The sequence below is a fragment of the Callorhinchus milii genome, unplaced genomic scaffold (genome assembly GCF_018977255.1).
Source record: "Callorhinchus milii isolate IMCB2004 unplaced genomic scaffold, IMCB_Cmil_1.0 Scaffold4, whole genome shotgun sequence".
Lineage (NCBI taxonomy): Eukaryota > Metazoa > Chordata > Chondrichthyes > Chimaeriformes > Callorhinchidae > Callorhinchus > Callorhinchus milii.
This window is the reverse complement of record NW_024704745.1, coordinates 20,054,526-20,068,841: the sequence shown is the minus strand read 5'-3', so window position 1 is coordinate 20,068,841 and position 14,316 is coordinate 20,054,526. Positions and strand designations below refer to the sequence as shown.

Here is a 14,316-nt window from a genome sequence, read left to right as displayed (position 1 = left end):
GTTTAAAATATTCATGGCCAATTGGTGAATATTGTGTGTTTTTTTTGTAGGTGTGTGCAATAGCCGATGTGTACACACAGTGTCCCACAAACAGCCATGAAGTGAATGATCAATTTATCTGGGGCATTGTTGGTCAGGACCTGAGGAGAAACATCCTTTTCTTGTTTGTATCTCTCTCTATAATCTCTGTCTGTTTCTCTCTCTCGCAAATCCTCTGCCTCTTGTTTTTCTCTCTCACTAATCTTCTGCTTCTCTGTCTGTTTTCTAATCTTCTGCTTTTTGGTCTGTGTATGTTTCTCTTTCTAAACTGTATTTATCCAGATCCTGGATCTATACGTACCTGCACTACCTATTCACAGTTCCACTTCTTTAAAATCACTTCAACCACATGTGCATACATCATAAAAATTCCCAACATCATTTGACATGTTTTCTGCGTCAGAGTCCCCAAAGCGGATGGTCCGTTATGTAATCAGTGCATGGATATATGGTGTTTTATATCAGTTACAAAATCAGCCAGAAGTAGACCATCGGTCTTTCTAGTTTATCCATCCAATTTAGAACTTGGATTTTTTGATAACTCCCTCTCCTAATTTTTTTTCAGCCAGGTGTCTGTTACATGTGCAATCACAATGTTTAAGAGCATCCACACCAAACTGATTTCCATATAAATGGAAATTCCAGAGATGTTTATTGGAATGGAATGTGCACTCTCTCCCTGGAAGGATGCATCCTGCTTACCTAATTCCAAAGAGTTAGGCGTAGGTTGACAAGAGCCAAGGCTTGGGGACCCCAGAGTGTGAGTGTCCAATTTATTACAGTTGTCTGGTTTCAGGTTTATTGTTTACTTTTTGGAATGGATAATTTACAAAACAAGATTTGGTTTCATAGTCTCGTCCTTACGAAAATAACAATAATCTTAGTTGTATATTTTCCAATTATAATTGTTAGTAAATAAATTGCTAAAGATAAAATAATGAATAAATAGCACATCGTGTAAACTTTATGTAAAGGATTGAGTATGAGATGAAAAAAAAACCAGAAAAAACACTAGATTGCCAATTTCAAAATATGATTGATTTCAAGATAAGCTTGCTTCAAAATACAGGTTAGTTTCATGTTGCTCTGTGCAGAATTGGTGTTTGTTTGAAATGTGTATCCCAGTTTCATTTCCTCCTCACAATGAAGTGCTTTCCCTATACAGGTTTTCCCTTGAAAACCCTTCTCATTCTTTGAATTTAACAAACCATGACAATTTAGGAAATATTTGTCCCTTAAATCTCAAACATATGAACTTCAACAAACCATTACATTTGTGCGGTTGAAAGGTTGGACTTTAGGACTTGACATCTGACAATCTCAGTTAAGTTCATATTTCTTATTAAAAATATAATTTGCCAGCCCAATCCTCTTTTTTTGAACTGGACGACATGGATGTCAACTGATCACTGTTGGTTCATAATTTTGCCATCTTTGCTTGGTTCCCCCCTTGAGTGTTAGAGCTATATCAGTCTGTCTGAGTTAGTACAGTGACACTCTTGCCTCTGAGTCAGAATACAGTGGGTTCAAGCCCCATGCTGGAACACTGTCTGATACACTCAACGCTGGAAAAATAGAGAAATCAGGGATACCTGAGATAAAGCTGTGCCTTATTGGGGTAATTGTGAGATGTTCGGAAATTAGGGTCATTTGTGACATAGGACTATATACAGAAATCAGGGTCTGAATCTGAGGGATGGAGTTCCAGAGAATGGGGGTAGATTGGCTGAAAGCTCGACTGCCAATGGTGGGTGGGTAGGGTGAGGAACATAAAGCGGTGTGTGCTGAGCAAAGAGAGTGGGTAGGTTAGTTTGGTGGCTGCATGATCGGGCTACATGCAGAAATCAAGGTACTTGTGAGAAAGGACTATGTACCAAAATCGGGGCACTTGGAATTGGGCACTTGTTGGAATAGTGCGGTATGCAGTAATCAAGTTATTTGTGAAATAGACCTATGATCAGAAATCTTGTGACATAGGGTTACACCCAAAAATGAAGAGACACAGATGGTTTGATCACAGCTCAAATTTAAATATTATTATGCTAATTCAATGAAAATCTTAAAAGAGGAAGGAAACTAATTGAGGGGAAGTGCTTACCATTCAAATCTTTTCTCTCTCAGAATATAATAGTTTTAAAAGCAATATCTCATTATCCATCGTATAACAGTGGTTGGTGGCTTCAGAGGAGCTCCCAGACAGTATCCCATTGATGCATGCAGTTATTCTGGAAAGAGTACAACCCTTCTCCATTAGTGACAGTGGCTTAGCTAAGAAGTTGAACAGAAATGGGTCGCTACTACCTTTGAAACACAATTATTTCAAAATCGGCGGTAAGTACTTCCCTCAACTTTACTTCTCCTTTAATAATTAGTACTCTTCAGAAGTAGTAAGCAAAGAAAATGGCATTTGGTTCCCTGTTTATATTTTTGAAGTTTCAAGGCATCCTTGGTCACCAATTGTAAAAATAAAGACCACATGCATTCCCCTCCCCCCCGCCCACCACCATAGAAGGCTCCAAAATGCATCTAAAATACAATATCTAAGAGGAAGTCTAGATTGATAAAAGAACACCATCTGGACTGTAAAGGTAGCAGTCATGTTAATGGGCTGCCAAGCTATAATCCATTCCAGGAATATTTTTCTAAATCACGAGTTATGGAAACAATTTTGTAGCTTTCGTAATAAAAATGGATGGCAATCCGTGATCTGAGAAACCATTTCTTATTAAAGATTTATAGATCAATTTCAGAATCGCAGCAACACTTGAACTCGTGACATTAATCTTATGAGTGGCATTGCTTTCTGAAAATAATTCTTAATCTGTTTATGCATATATGTTACTAGCTGTACCCATTGCAGCTACACTTGCAACCAAAGGATCCAATATGGAATGTAGATTTCAGTGATACCACTCACAAATCATTTAATATATGCCATAAATCTGATGCGCACACCTTAAGCAAAACTGCCATACATGTGTGATGAGCTTGTTTAGCTCATCAATGATAGGAGACACCCCCAAAACAAATATGCCCATGGCACTCCCCCAAAGGTCAACATTATTTAAAATAGTCAGGACATATCACCAAATGACAAATGAGATACAGGGAAAGGTGGTCCTTTGCCTCATTTGTTGTCAATAGTAGCAACTTCTATTGGTATCCCATCTGAGATTAGGAAACTGAGCACAATGTATGGCTTTAAACTTAAAACAGGTGTTCCTATCTTTCACAATAGTGTATTTTAATATCACATTACTTGTTTATATTGCCTATATCTCCATCTACTGTTGGTAATCAGTAATATTACCTCTGAGAAATTTAATATACCAAGGCAGAACCGAAGCCTCTACCCCTCCTTCACCCTACCTCCCCCATTTAAAACAAGTATTGGAAGATTTCATTCACAAATTTCTATCATTATAAAAATAATGTTACAGTATATGAAATATCAGGCATAGGATTTACAGTGATGAGAGTGACTGCATTCTCAAAATGTTAGAAACATTTGGCAGCTGTTAGTTTAGTCTTTTAGAGCATTAAAGCCAAAATGATTTAATCACAGAGTGGATATTGTTTTTAAAAAACCTAGTTACATTTTACATAAACAGATTACAAAAACAATCTAGCACCCTTCACGCAGAGTATCGTCTCAGACTGTTGAATCTTCCTGTAAAGTAAGGATATTAACCAGGTTATTTAATAAACCACAGTTGCACAGCTTGTCAACAAATGAAACAATATCAATTGTGAATTTTGTGGATGTTTTATGTTCTTCACGAGATTACGTAAATCAGGAACAGTCGACTGCATTTCCAATTATTTATTGCCATCAGAAATAACATTCATTGGGTCAAATATCTTTTCTGTGTTAATTCATTATAGCTAAGACATTAGTGAAGCAATTGTTGGATGGATTTTAAAATAAATCCAAAAGAGAATGTCAATTGGGGTCTTAATTTGTGTCGATTTCTAAGATTCTTTAAGGAATCTGAATGGTGACTTATTCAAAGTCCCCATATAACCAAAAGTACATGAAGCAAAGGGAAATTTAGGAAGGACTTCTTTAAGCAGAGATTGGTGAGAATGTGGAACTCACTGCCTGAAGCTCTGGTTGATGCAAAATGCAGGAACGTATTTAAGTGGAAACTTATATGAAAGAGAAGGGAATAGAGGGATATAGGAGAGGGGATTGGAGAAGTGGAGGATTATATGGAGAATAAAGATCGGCACAGGTGAACAAATTATCTATTTCTGTGCTGTAAAGTTCTATATAATTTGATTTTCTTTTGCTTTAAAAGATGAGGAAACAGCAAGCTGTGGAGTCTGAAAATAACATAAACATAAGTTTGGAGCAAGTACAGTGAGCATCAGAAAGAATAAGTAAATAGAAATCCAGCTTGTTGATAGCAGCAGGACGGACTAAAAGTATTTCTAAAGTTTATGTACAAAGTTAGCAGAGTTTAAAATGTTCTTTAAGGGATACATTACATAAACACGAAAGGTAAAGAATGTATTCCTCACATCATTGTTTATGGAATTTGTCCACATACTAACTTACGAAACTAGGTAAGTTTTGAGATTCAGAAAGTATTCACATATAAGAAACAAAGTATCAAATATTTATTGTTAGGGCATTTTGATCAGATGGAATACATGCCAGGAAAGCAACCTGAGAAGGAAAACAACTTTATTTCTAATTCACAAAAGATGACAGAATGATTAGTCCAATATTGGTAATGGGAGAAAACATTTATGAACATTTAACGGGACTATCATTGTCTTATGGAAACCTTTCAAAAGTGCAGTCGGGATGGTTTTAGAACCATTAAATGACATTAATAGTAATAATAATCCTTGCATGTGGTATAGAGCCTTATCACGTTGGAAGGACGACTGAAAGCGCTTCACAAGATTTACTGTGAAATGAAGTGATTGTATATTTGTAGGCAAATTGCCCACAGCAATGTTCCACAAACAGCCACTGAGTGAGTGATCAATTTTATTTGGGATTGTTGGCCAGGACACCGGAAGAAGCTCCCTTCTCTTTTCAAACAGTGCCATCGGAATAGGCAGTTAAGGTCTCATCTGAAGGACAACCCCCCCAGTGCTGGAGTGCAATATCCCCCCCAGTGCTGGAGTGCAACATCCCCCCCAGTGCTGGAGTGTCATCTTAGATAATGTGAGTTCAAGTCCCAACGTGAGACTTGAACCCACAACCTTCTGACTCAAGCATGCTACCACTGAGCTGAGCTGACACACATTAGGCAGACAACTGATATCAAGAGTCCTTGTGGAGTCCTGTAGCTCAGTGGTTAGAGCACTCGCCTCACAAGCAAGAGACCTGGCTTCGATTCTCGGCAGGGAGAAACCTTGGGCAAGTTTCCTTACTTCACATGCCTGATAATAATCCCCCAAGAAAAAAAACACAATAATAAAACTAGTCACTCAATCCATGACCATTTGTGGGACACTGCTGTGTGCAATTGGCTGCCGCGTTTCGCCCACAAAATGTACAGTCAATTCACTTTACAGTATATTTTGTGAAGCGCTTTGAGATGTTTAGAAGACATGAAAAGCGCTATATCAAATCAAGTATTATTATCATTATCAAGAAGCACATTTGATAAAGTGAGGCTTCTAAAGGTTAAAGCTCCCAGCATGAATGACAAAATAGGTATCTAAATTAAAAAGAAAATGATTTGAGTAAAAAGCTACAGAAAATAAATGGACAACGTTCTTTCTAGGTTAATAACTAGTGGTTTTGAGATCTTTGTTTGCAGAGTTCATACAATATGATGTGCAGAAAGACAATGTTAGTAAGAATATTGTTAAACAACTACTTTAGGCAGATAGAGAGATTGTAGTCATTTAAAGAAATGAGGATGAGCTAACAAAAAAAAGGCAGGAAGAACTGAATGTGGAAAATCTGAAGCAAGACACATTGGTACAAGAAAAAGAACAGCCCAAGAAATGCATTTCTATTGGAAAATAAGAAATCTGTGTGATAATAGTTCATTGGAAGTATTATCAAGAATGCTAAATCAGGAGCAACCACAATAGTGTAGTGGAGAAAACAACAACAACAAATTCCAATTGCATAGCGCCTTTCAGGTCAGCGGGATGTCCCAAGGGGCTGGGCAGTAAGGGATCCGCACCAGGGCTGATGGGTGGGATCAGGAGGGTTGGAGGGAGGGTAGGGGTAGGAGGGTCTTGAGACGGGTCTTGAAGGAGGCAAGGGAGGGGGTGAGGCAGAGGGACTGTGGGATGTAGTTCCAGTGGCTGAAGGCCTGCCCGCCAATGGTGGAGCAGGCAAGTCAGGGGAAGTGAAGCAGGCTGGAGCCCACTGAGTGGAGGGAGTGGACAGGTTGGTAAGGGGTTAGGAGGTCACAGAGGTAGGGAGGTGCACGGCCATGGAGGACTTTGAAGGTGAAGACCAGGATCTTGAACTGTACCTTCCGAATGATGGGAAGCCAGTGGAGCCGGGCGAGGATGGGGGTGATAGGGTTGCAGAGCCTGATGTGGGGAGGAGTAGAGGGAGGAGTTGGGGAGGCCAACAAGCAGGGAGTTTTCATAGTTGAGCCTGGATATGATGAACGCATGGATGATGGTGTCGGCGGCCTGCGATGAGAGGCAGTGGCGGAAAACTGCAGCTAACTGACTCACTGGTTTGACCCCAACCATACTGAGTTTGCTGGACTCAGCCAGGGTTGCATGGAAAAGGTAAATAGACTCTTGCCTTCCCGGTGTTAAGAAGGGGAAAACCAGCAAAGGTCCATGCTCTTTGTATCTCTATATCACCTTCAATTGTTTGTGCATGTGTGTGGCAACTGGTTGGGAAATATCAGACTCGGTTATGACTCCCTCTACAGACGAGTGGCCTGCAGACACTCACTGAAAAACTCACACAAATAATTGTATGGCTCAGTTGTTCACTCAATAAACAAAGTGAAGTTATCTGGAGGGCAGTTAATAAATCAAATATCTGAATTCTGTACAACTCATTACTAAACTTCTTTCAAATATTACTTAGGTAACCGGCCTTCAATAGGATATTAACAAGGTATAAAGGTAGATACAAGGAGGGACTCTAGTAAGCAAATATAAATTATTTAAACTCATCTTGTTCTTCAGGTAGGTACAAAGAGGAACTCCAATAAGAAAGTTCAGAATGAAATAATAGCTTAACTGAACCAAAAAATCAGAAGAAGAAGGACTTAAATAATTGATACAACAATAATACAACAACTTGCACTTATATAGCTCCCTCCACGCAGGGTAGCATCTCAGAGCGCTTAACAGTGATGAAGCCTGACTCCGATCCGGGCGGATATTTGTTCCCAATGCACCTAGCTCATAACATTTGTGCATTTTAGTTGTACTTTATGAGGAGGACAGAGGACATCCTCATAAGGTACATGGACGGCCCAGTGAGCACATCTGTCTTCCACCATTGAGTCAATTACCCTCATTGAGTTAGAACCTGTGTGCCACATTTACTCATAGCAGTTACGTGTGTTGGCAAAACAGTAGTGTAGAGCCACAGAATTCAAAGAGTCTTCAAAACAATGGGGCCCTGAAGAACAATGAAATAGCAACGACAATACCCCACGACAAAATATTTTTTGGTTTAATTTAAATCATTAAGACATACATACAAATAGTGAAAATATTTTTAAGACAGATACAAGGAATAATGCAAATATTATGAAGTGTGATGTGTTAATTAGATGGTAGTTCTCACATTATTGATAAAGTTCAAAGATTATTATTTTAAATGCAGACCAGTTGGTTTACAGTCACACCAGCCTTAAAAGAGAAATAACTTTTCAGTTAACCTTGCTATGTCTCATTTTCTAGTCGGTTGCATATTTTAGCATTATTCTAGTTATTACTGTGCAATTATTTACTTTGTAATTATTAATTTTTCTTGGAATATGATGCTACAATGATTAAAATTCAAGACACTGAATTTTGTTTCCTATAAACTAAAGTCAATCATTAGAAGATTGGCAAGGCTGATATTTCAACTGTTATGAAAGAGACCAGCTAGTATTGCAGAGAACTGAGTAACAGAAGAGGAAGTAAAATGGAATCAGAGTAGCTACCAAGTGAACTTTAAAATGAAAGGACACACAGGTCAGGAAGGGGAAAATAAAAAGAACCAAAATTGTAAGAAAAAATCAAGATCAAATAGGAAAAGACAGAAAGATGAAAAATTTAAAGCAAAACTCAGGGTAAATAAAAGGAAACAAAGAAAGCACAATAACTCCTATTCACAGAAAGTAACGTGGAAGAGATGAAATCCCGGAGCAGTGGAAATGTTTATTACTGTGAGTGGGAACAAAGAGCAGAATATGGCATGTCTCAGCCAGACCAGGCAGCTGACATAATTTTGAATAACTGGAGAAATCATCATGGATTGTGGTCTTATTAAGATATCAAAAGACATTGAAACTGAAGGAAAGGAAATAAACAATTATTGAATAACAGATCAGCTGAAGATGTTAAAGGGGCTATATGAAATGCCAGAATTATTATTATAGTTGTAATAATAATAATCCTTGCATTTGATATTGTACAGCTCGGGTCTGAAATGTTGTACTTTGTCCAGCGCCTTGGGACGTCCTCCCGGCGTGAAAGGCGCTATAAAATGTAATCTTGTTATTGTTGTTATTGCCTTATCACGTCTTCAAAGCATTTCACGGAATATACTGTAAAGTAAAGCGAAACACATAACATTGCCGTGTTTATAAATCATATGAGTCTCCACCACTTCTAATCCCATATCTCTCTATTCCCTTCTCCGTCTGTATGCAATGGTCTACCCAGCTAGTGATTTAAAATACAGTAAATCTCACATAAGTCTCATCTGTCTAAATAATAACCTACCTGAAGAACAAGATGAGTTTAAATTTTTCACGTCTTCTAGATGTCTCAAAGCGCTTCACAGAATATATATGCATTTTGCTGTATTTCCAACTCCTATAAAATACAAAGTGAGAGCGGTTTGGGCAACAGAGACCTAGAGATATCAGCAAGTAGTGAAGAAATAGATTGTGCTTCTGTTGATGTCATGGCTACTTGTTCTTTCACTGAAATGCTCATTTTCAAAGAGAGATTTAACACCTGCACAAACACTGACTCACTGGTGTAATCAGAGGCAACCAGGGTGATTTATAGTTCAAATATTCCAGAGAAATAAGTGTGTGTATAGTTAGAATTATGTGCACGTTTATGTGTAGATTCCCCAGTTATTTATTTTCCAACTGGAAAGTATGTGCTTGCAGCAAGCAAATCCAACCTCATTGATGAAACAGGAAGAAGTGGAGGAAGAAAAGACCAAACTGTGGTTTATGATGGTGTTAGACAATCCCCTCACTTAAAGACACAAAAACAATTGTCATTCTACTTGTAGCTTTTTAAAAAAAAATCATTCATACTGTTGGGAACTTTCCCCTATATAAAAAAGGGGAGAACATTCTTGCCTGGGTGAACACCGCAGTCTCTTTGAACCATATTTCAGAGAGATCTACTTCTGTGTGGAATGGAAGTAAAATATCTCACTCAGCCGATGACAGGAACAAGCAGATGGCCTGAAAGCAGAGGTTGCCATGTGTTAGATGGATTTTCTAACACAGTGCTAGCCAAGTGCACAGCAAGCATTGTTAGTTTTGGAAGGCAGTCTCCACACTGCAAAAAATGAATCAGGAGTAACATAGCTGCATTTTTGAATATTTTTGAGTTTAATGCTATTAAAAACTGTTGCTTCACAAGAATATACAGCATAGGAACACATTTTAATAATTTGCATTCACTGTTGAGTCAGGCATCATTAGACCATGCAATATTCATAGTTATTTCCCCTTTATTCATTGGAATACATTCAAACAGTTACTTCCGATCTTCTGTTGAGTTTCTAAAATTAAATGAGAAAATTAACCCAGCAACTTTAACCAAGTAGTATCTCGGGGCACTCATTTTAAATGCAGTCATAACTGTGTACAGCGCTAAAACTAAACCAAAGATTGTAGCAATTTTTGTTAGAATCTTGACTTCACCATCTACAATTGCAAAGAGCAATAAAAATTGACGACGCTTTTTAATAGAGCACGGCCTGACATTTCTTAGGTTTGGTTATGGATTGTCTCTGTGTTGTGACATTCAATTCTATTTAATATTGTTTTGAGACATGTGAATTTATGATCCTGGGCCCCATGCAATGTATGACTTTCATTGTGCTGGGTCTTGGTTGTGAATCGCTGTTTGTTTTGTGAAATATGAAGGGTAACAATAGAGCTGTTGAGAGGAAAACAAACACTCACACATTTTGTGATAAAAACAACTCATCTAGCAGAGCTGCTGGAGGAGTGTTGCATTGTCAGAAGTGTCATCCTTTGATGATACTTTAAACCAAGGTGTCCTGTGTGCCTGTTCAGGTGGACGATAACGATCCCATGGCACTACTCGAAAAGACAAGGCAGTTTCTCACAGTGTCTTGGCTAACAAACCTTCAAATAAAATTGGTCATTTGTTTCATGGCTGTTTGTGGAACATTGCTGTGTGCAGATGGGCTGCCACATTCATCTACAAATACACAGTGACTTCACAGTGAATTCTCTCAAGTGCTTTGAGACAATACTGATGAATAAACTCAGTGAGGTTATTTTTATCATTACTTATCTTAAATGGCTTTATCAAAGTTTTTTTACAAAATGTGAAGGTTCACTAATCTGATTCTTGTGATCGGTATTCCTTTGAACATAATATATAAGTATAAATAAATGTTTATTTAATATACAACTAATTTCTCATTTTAATGCTTGGTAAAAATCTTTCCGTGCAATTCTCACCCAGCTTTATAAACTGTATAATCAATATGGATAAAAACAAGGCACATTTCAGTCTTTATGTTCAGCACCTGAGGCAGACATACATAATTTAAACATTATTTCCACTTTCAGGACATTCAGATTCCCTTCTGTACTATATTTGAGGCTTTAGCAGCTCAAGTTTCAGGCCTACAACCATATGTCTCCAATCTCTAAATCTACCTCACATCTTTAGGTCCTTATATTCTGGTCACACTCCACTCAGCAGCCCTTTCTCGTCCCAGTAGTCACAACGCATTGTAAATAGCTTACAGTCTTATATCCACCAGTTGTGGGTCTACAGGAGCAGGGGAAACAAATGTAATTTACTGTTACATTCACTTAGCATAACATTTTACAAAAGCAAATAAGATATAGTGCCTATACAGTAAACCTCAAATACGTTATCCCATACATTTAATATGACTTATGAAAAGTATGAGTTATGTGAAACTTAATAGGAAATTCAATGGAACTTAGGCAGGTGTACAACCTAGGTGATTATACGTTTTATACAGATCAAACTTATGCAGGTTTTACTGTATTTCCAAATGAGACAATGCATTAATATTTCAAAATAATGTACATACAGCTCTAATATTCCCAGACTGGAAGCCAATTTCCACAGTTCTTAAAACAACAGTCATCCACATTAAGACTGAATTAAAGAATTTTTCTCAATTCTGAGCAACCTTAAATTTTAAGACAAAATAGCCCTATAGACTAAGTAAGACCTGTTGGAATTTGAATTATACAGCATTTTTTTTGCTTGAATTTTTTCAGTATAAACATAATAATCTATTCGTTTATAAAAAGCTGAAAAGCAATAATCTGGAGACTGTTCAAGAAAATTCAAAGCAAAATGTTCTTCGTTTGGTCAGTGATTCCAGTAAAATTCAGACTCAGTGTGTTAATCTGTGACATGCACCTCACAAGACTGCTTGGACATGGCCTTTCCTCTCATCACTGCTGCTATCATCTTGTTGGAGCTGAAGAGAGAGAAATGGGAAGCAAATGCCCATACGTGCCCGTACTGGAAACATCCCCGAAGTCAGTCTGCGATGTTCACCAGATAATCAAACTGGATGCACATAAACTTGCCTCTTTTTTTAATATAGAGTATCTACAGTACTGCAATCATCCTCGTCTGATCATTTAATTTTTTTAACAGGCTGTGCTAGGGAGCAGTAAATCATTACAGAAAGTAATGCTGTTTGGCTCATTCATGCTTGCTTCATTTACTGAATGCATTTATGTAGGCAGAGAGAGGCCCAGAAACGATTCCTCTGTGATCGTTTTGCCCTAAGGCAAGGGTAGGCAGGCATTTCCAATTCAGCTTATACAGGTCAGAAAAGATAATGGAAATGGACATTAATCTCCATTAGAAAACCTCAAGCTAACAGGATGGGTCCCAAAAATAACCAAGTAGTTCTGAGCAGCCAAACCAGCAGCAGCAGTCAATCCCCTAAGGAGTGCTGATTTTCTCAATCTATCATTACGCAAACTGCAGCATTTCCCTACAAAATTGTTTCTTATTAGCTTCCTTGCTTTTAATAATTTTCACTGACCTGCGAGTGACCAGCAGAAATTATGGTGCTGCTTTGAGGTGGGTGCTGTAAAACATTAATCCCTGCATTGGACTTTCATCTCTCTCTTTGCACTAATGAGATTGCTGACTCTTCAACATTTGAGATTGACTGGACTCCTGAGCAAGGGAAAGGGAATAGATGATGAAAGAGTATTTGTTAACAGGATTTTCATATTAACTTGCAATTGCAACTTTGGTGTTTTGAGAGCAGATTTCAACCTGACTATAATATTTGGCTTTCAAACTGACGTCAAAACGTATTCTTGTTACTTTTGCATTTTCTTGTTACATAAAAAAGTGGTTGAGAATCAGCTTGAATGTGGTTGAAAATGTTAATTTGCACACCGGATTTCTTGTGTTCATTGCAACTCCTGGTTTGCAAATGGCGGATTGTGAATATGCAACAAGATCTGGAAATTACAAATGCTAAATCCCAAGCAGGCAAAATGTTTAGAGAAAAAAACCAACACTGACCTCTTTAAAGATTTTGCAAGCATGGGATTTGCCATTCAGGAATCCTGTAAATTAATATGCACAAACCCAAAGTCACTATTAATGCAAAAAACTTCTGATTGAGAAATATTTTATTTTTAATGTATTAGTGAAGGCATCTTGGATGGCTCAATTGGTTGACAGTAGATTCTGATGGGTCGACTCAGCCCTTCACTCTTTTGCAGTTGGTACCATGACTATGATGACTCAACATAATCCTTTTGTGTATTATACTGTAATATTAGTACCATTAATAAAGTAATGTTAGCCTGTGCGGATTGTGAGTATGCCACAACATCTGGAAATTGCAAATCTCAAATCCCAAGCAGGCGAAATGCTGAGGGGGGAAGTGTAGTTTCTCTGAGATTAAAGTGGCTTTGAAAAGTGGCTGGCAAAGCCACAGAGGTCTGCAGTAATCCAAGGTGCAGACTTAGAGGCAGTGACATATTCTCAATCCTGTGAGCCCAAACGCTAATGTTAGTACTGAGCTCTAGCTGGACAAATACTGTTTCAGTGAGATCATTCTTTTTAACCATTACTTGCAAAGGATGTGGTCTGCACCACCCTTAGTAACTTTGCATGCTTAGTAATGCTTTAATGCATTTAGCTACAACAACTCAACAGGATAAAGTGCATGTAAAGAGCCCCTGCTGCTCAAAAGTTTAGCCCAATGGTGATCAATGTTTAATGGTCAGATTTGAATCAAGGAGAACTTGATCCCAGCATAACACTGATTTTACCAAGTATTATTTCAAAATAAGATTTCTAAGTCCCAATCCAAATGTAAAATGTGTCAGAACTCTAATGTTGATTGGACTCCATCTATTTTTTTCAATAATAAAAGCTTGGTACCTTTTCTTTGCATGAGTACACATTGGTCCAATGCATTCTGAATCACCTCCTTGAATGAACTCCATAGTTCCTCTGTTCCCTTAGCCATTCTTGAGATCTTCTGCTATGATTTAGGATGTTGTCTGTGAGCACTCAATAGAATAACCTTGTTGGCTATATAATAATAATAATCCTTGCATTTGATATAGCGCTTTTCACGTCTTCTCGACATCTCAAAGCGCTTCACAGAATAGACTGTAAAATGAATTGACTGTATATTTGTGGGCGAAACGCGGCAGCCAATTGTGCACAGCAGTGTCCCACAAACAGTTGTGGATTGGATTAAAAATGACCAATTTATTATTGTTTTGTTTTGGAGGGATTATTATTAGGCGTGTGGAGTAAGGAAACTTACCCAAGGTTTCGCCCTGCCTGGAATTGAACCCAGGTATCTCGCTTGGAAGGCGAGTGCTCTAACCACTGAGCTACAGGACT

At 38.0% G+C, this 14,316-nt stretch overlaps 2 long non-coding RNA genes and 1 other non-coding gene across 3 annotated transcripts; all 3 read right to left on the bottom strand.

Moving 5' to 3' along the window:
* Positions 1-8,724: 8,724 nt before the first annotated feature.
* LOC121848891 lies at positions 8,725-12,527 on the bottom strand. Its single transcript, XR_006085026.1, has 3 exons — positions 12,479-12,527; positions 8,932-9,024; positions 8,725-8,753 (listed from the first exon to the last, which is right to left on the bottom strand). It is a non-coding gene; the product is annotated as an uncharacterized LOC121848891 (long non-coding RNA).
* LOC121848890 lies at positions 9,786-12,392 on the bottom strand. The gene is made up of 3 exons (XR_006085025.1): positions 11,935-12,392; positions 11,094-11,208; positions 9,786-10,502 (listed from the first exon to the last, which is right to left on the bottom strand). It is a non-coding gene; the product is annotated as an uncharacterized LOC121848890 (long non-coding RNA).
* Positions 12,528-14,244: 1,717 nt separating the features above from the next.
* On the bottom strand, positions 14,245-14,316 carry trnag-ucc. The gene has a single exon. It is a non-coding gene; the product is annotated as a tRNA-Gly (tRNA).